The sequence below is a fragment of the Gastrolobium bilobum genome, unplaced genomic scaffold, assembly GCF_033153095.1.
Source record: "Gastrolobium bilobum isolate Gb01-03AN ecotype WA unplaced genomic scaffold, APGP_CSIRO_Gbil_v1 utg2393, whole genome shotgun sequence".
Classification (NCBI taxonomy): domain Eukaryota; kingdom Viridiplantae; phylum Streptophyta; class Magnoliopsida; order Fabales; family Fabaceae; genus Gastrolobium; species Gastrolobium bilobum.
Window position 1 is genome coordinate 148,539 of NW_026895746.1, and position 5,107 is coordinate 153,645.

The 5,107-nt window shown below is 30.6% G+C and overlaps 1 pseudogene; it reads left to right on the top strand.

Moving 5' to 3' along the window:
• Positions 1–3,905: 3,905 nt before the first annotated feature.
• On the top strand, positions 3,906–4,788 carry LOC133295596 (ABC transporter G family member 22-like; annotated as a pseudogene).
• Positions 4,789–5,107: the final 319 nt, after the last annotated feature.

Below are 5,107 nucleotides of genomic sequence, written 5' to 3' on the forward strand. Positions count from 1 at the left end.
TCTTCAAAATATATTTATATTTTGTTCCCATTACTTAAGGCAGCCTTGACCATTTGCAAAACATCTGAATCCTTTTCAAGAAGACATAACCCAACCTCAAAATCACTCTCAGTAGGCTTGAGCCACCGCATCTGTCTATATTTTTGGTAACTATACCCCTTGAACAGAGTTTCAAGGTCACGAAGGTTTACATAGTCTACATCCATTTCAGGTAAATCATCCACTCTCTCATTTGCATAAGTAAGCTTCCCTTCATCATTCCTAACCAACACACCCCCATGATGATATCTTATGACTATATATTCATCCATATGCATAGAAAACAGAACTGCAATCATTTTTTACACTACCATAATATTATTTTAAAGTATCATATAACCAATCATGTATTATCAATATTACAATAATATTGTAACAGTCACGGATTTTTTAAATGGCTCCATTGCTAAAAACTTAGGTCCACTAATCACTACACATAGCAATTTAAATAACGACAAGGGGTGTTATCAAAAAAAAAAAAAAAAAAAAAAAATAACGACAAGGGGACCACATGCAACAAGTTCTGAATATAAAACACCAAAGGGGACCAGAAACCCTAAACCCTAACAATCTTTTTACCAATACCGCACATGGGGGACCAAACGAAAAAGGGTAGGGGGACCACAGATAATAAAGAAATGTTTTCTTCCACGTACCTTGTTCGAATGTCACCACACTCACAACCGTTTTAACGATCTTCACCAAAAACCACACTACTCCCAAATGGTTGCAACTGCAGACGAGACGTGCACCAACAAACCATTGTTCCTCACAACCTTCACCGAAAATGAAGCTCACGAGCAGAGGAAATGGTGGGTATGGACAAGTAACTTGTTGTCTGAGTGTGTCAACTAAGTTAACACCAAGGTTAAAGAAGTCTCCTTTAACCAAACGACGTCGTCCGCTCCTAGTTACATCTAAGGGCCTTCACATATAACACAACGACGTCGTTCCTATCTCCTCCACGTGGCTTGTGACATTAGTGACTTAGCTAACTAACGGTCCACTTGTGCTCCGTTAGTTGGGCCGTCAGATGCAAACTAACAGAAGGACAAACGTGACACTTTTTTCAAATATTAGGGACTAAAATAAGCCTTTTTTATTGTTGGGGACTAAATTGTGCCTCGTGAAAATTGTCAGGGACGAAAAAGGGTATTTACTTACCCTTATATATCATTTAAACATCCTCTTTCTTCTCCCTCAACACGCGGTTGGTGCAATATTGCGTCCCTTTGCAATTATTTTTGTAATGGACTACAATGGTCAAAAAGCCCAATTTACAAAGATTCATTCTCATGTTAAGTGACTTGGCTAAAATAATCCAATCTTATATAAAGGGATGTACTTACCTATAAGGTATACACACAATTTTTCTCCTATCCACATTCCTTTTATATATTTTTTAAGGGTTTCAATCGGTTGTATTACATAAAAGAAATTTAGTCCTGCAAAAAAATATATCTATATTTTACCCGTAATATATAATTATAATATTAAAAGTTATTTTTTTCTCCTTAGAAGATTGTCAGCTAACGTGATGGAAAGAAAAAAATAGCTTTAATATTATAACTATGTATTATCCGTAGTATATAGTTCTAATTTGTAACATAACCAGAATTTTCTTCCTGCAACATAATTTTTATATTTCTCTCTTTTTTTTAATTATAAAAAAGGTATAGACTAGGGAGTGTAGTGAAGACCACCAACTTCATTAACTATTTAAGGTGGATTACATATTGCCTATTATGGAGAAAAAACTATGAATTGATCATTCCCACTACCGTCTTTAAGAGGAATTTAAAATCTTAATCTCGAAATTCGCCTCGAATCGAATTAGTCGCGAAACGATAAACTGATTAGAATATCTAAAAATAAAAAACTAAGAATTGAACCCAAATTTTCAGACTTAATTATAAGTAATTATTGCATTAATATGCAGACAAAGAATTAACACATGCAAAATGATCTGGTTTATCTTTATCATCAATTTAACATAAAAAGAAATGAAACTTAACTGTACATTTTGGTGAAAAATGAATTATTATTTCATTTGTGTAGCTATAAAAGTAAATCTCAAGTAATTTTATCTCATTCCTTAATTCGGTTAAATTTGCTAGAAATAAACAAGTTTCAAAGGTAAGTACGTAATAAAGATATAATTCTTTTATTTTGGAAAATTTTATAAGTTATTTTTTATATTTTTATTTAAAATTTTGACTTTTATTTTTTTTTTTAAATGAAATAAGAACTAATCTACAAATAAATCAAAACAAAAGAGTATAAAAATTAATTTTTCAAAAAAATATGTAATCACGTTATAAAAAATATTTTTTATCTATTTATATTATATTCTGACACTATCTAATTCTTTCAAACACACAGCAGAGTAGAATAATCATATTGATTATTTATCTAGTGTACATTGAAAATGAGATAGGATATGAACTTATCAAACCTATTTTTTTTCTATTTTTATCTTATTTTATCCACTAAACATGCGTGGGAAATAATTAGGTTTAACGAAGATAAAATATATTTAAGAAGTACTAGTAACATATTTTTGATATTATACTTTTTAATATTATTTTTGTTATTATGTGAAATTAGATTGTATGGATAGAGAGTAAACCCATATTAAAAATATAATATAAAATATAATATAAAATATAAAATTATTCGTTTCTCTCCAATTAACCGATTAAACTTTTGGAAATTGATTGCGTGACAACCCAACCTATTCAATTACACTCACATAAAATTTCATTCAATAAAATTAAAGTACATGTAAGGCCTTTCTCAATGTATTTACCTATTAAATAATAAATAATTAGAACAATAATGGATGCATGCTCTCATGCAATAATCTGGGAAAGCTGCAACATATCATAAAAGAGTTAAAGTGAAGTCTTCATGCGCTTCACGAACAAACTTGGATCCCTTCTAAAAAGGGAACAAATTTTGGGTGGCCTTGTAGTAGGTAAATCCCTTATAATAGGGTAAAAAATTGCGATTTAGAGAAAAATAAATGCAAAAATATTGGTTTAAATAAGATAAAAAATTTCCCACTTAAAAAAAAACAAGAAGAGAATATCGAATTCAATACTCCCTAAAAAAAGTAAAAAGTTGGGACTTAGAAAAAAATAAAGATGAAATGTTGTTTAAATGGAATAAGAATTTTCTCATTATTTTAAAGAAGTACCCCCTGTATCACCAAGATTTGTTCGTGCATCAGAGTAAAATGCAATTTATTCATACCCCTATTTAGCCGAATATAACATATGTAACAATTTTATTAAAACTGGTTCGGTCATTGATCCGATTGAGGTACTGGGTTGTTGAGTCACTGATTCAATCAATGGGTTACTGGTTTAACCGCATGACCTGGTAATTATATGTAATTTTATAATTTATATTAAAAAATATAAACATACTCAAATATCTAAAAAAATGATAAAAATTTCAAATATTTTAATATAAAAAATAATAAATCACATATTATTATCCAATAAAAGATAAAAAAAATATAATGATCATGATACAAAGTTTTAGGTTCAAAAAATGACATCTTTAACTATAATCAAATCAAAAAAATTTACATAGTACATAATTGAGATAATAGTAGTGTTGTAGGTACATAACTTATGTAAGTCAATCAGCAAAAAAAAATATTCAAATATGTCCATTATGATTTTTTTTTGAAAAAAAAAAAATTGAATTTTTTTTTTAAATCGGGTCGGGTCACCGATTTTCATGAAAATCGGCTGGGTCGCACCGGTTTTGATGTATGTCTTGTCCATTTTTTGAAAGGGAAGAAGAATGACTACGGGTTAGTGAAAAGAGCTGCAACTTTGGCTTCAGTAACTGTGATGACCTTCATGCTGGCTGGAGGATTTTTTGTGCAGGTAAACATACCAATTTTAGTTTTAATACAAAATGTTAGAGATATTACTTATAAAACCATTCATGTGTCCTTCCCCAATAATTTAAGTTTTTGGAAAAACTGGTTTGTGACATAGTATACAAAGTCTTTATCTCCAAGTGATCTAGAGCTCTTTTCTTGCTGCCCCTATTTTTTTTATTAAAAAACAAGTTGAATTTCATCACAAAGTATACAAAAAAGCCTTTTGTGTTAGGGGACATATTACAGATGTAATATAAACCGGTGACAAAGCTTTCGTCATGATTAGAGATTATAAATAAAATCATTAATGTATCTTCACCTGTCAAAATCTTTGTTGCATGACATTTTGGGGACATGTGAACAAATAGATCTTGTGGATAACAAGTTAAATTTAAATGAATATTTCATCCAAAGGTTGAAAATATTACAGCAATCGGGGTATTTTCATTAGTGTTTTAAAGTTGAGACTAAAGAAAATTGTCCTATAATTGACACAAATTTGAATGTGACTTTGTTCTGGTTATCAATTTTATGGTCAAATAGTAGACATGAATAACCTCAGCAATTTATTAGTATAAGAAACTAACACATGATTCTAAAATTTGGCAGAAAGTCCCAGTATTTATTTCATGGATCCGCTACATGTCTTTCAACTTACCACGCTTACAAACTTTTGCTCAAGGTGCAATACAATCACATCACACCTACCATAAATGGGATTAAAATTGACAGTGGTTTAACAGAGGTAGCTGCTCTGATAGTCATGGTTTTTGGTTACCGTTTCTTGGCATATCTTTCTTTGAGGAGAATGAAACTTCAACCTGGAGCTTAAAATCATCCAGCTATAACTGGCCTGGCTTCAAAAGGTGTTTCTTCTCTGCTTGATGAGTGACATTAAATGAAGGCTCTCACATGTAAGGAGGATGATAGGAACAAGGGTGAAAGAACAGAAAAGAAAACAAAGAGCATTAAAAGTAGTCTCACTTCGAGGGAAGACGTCCTCCTTTAACCCAAATGTTTTGGCATAAACTTCTATATATCTTATTAGATGGAAGAAGTCTCTATTTATACATCACAAAACAAACTCAAGACTCACACTAACAGAAATAACACCTATTAGCTACTAACAGAAATAACATGTATACAGCACCTAAACGCAACTAAATC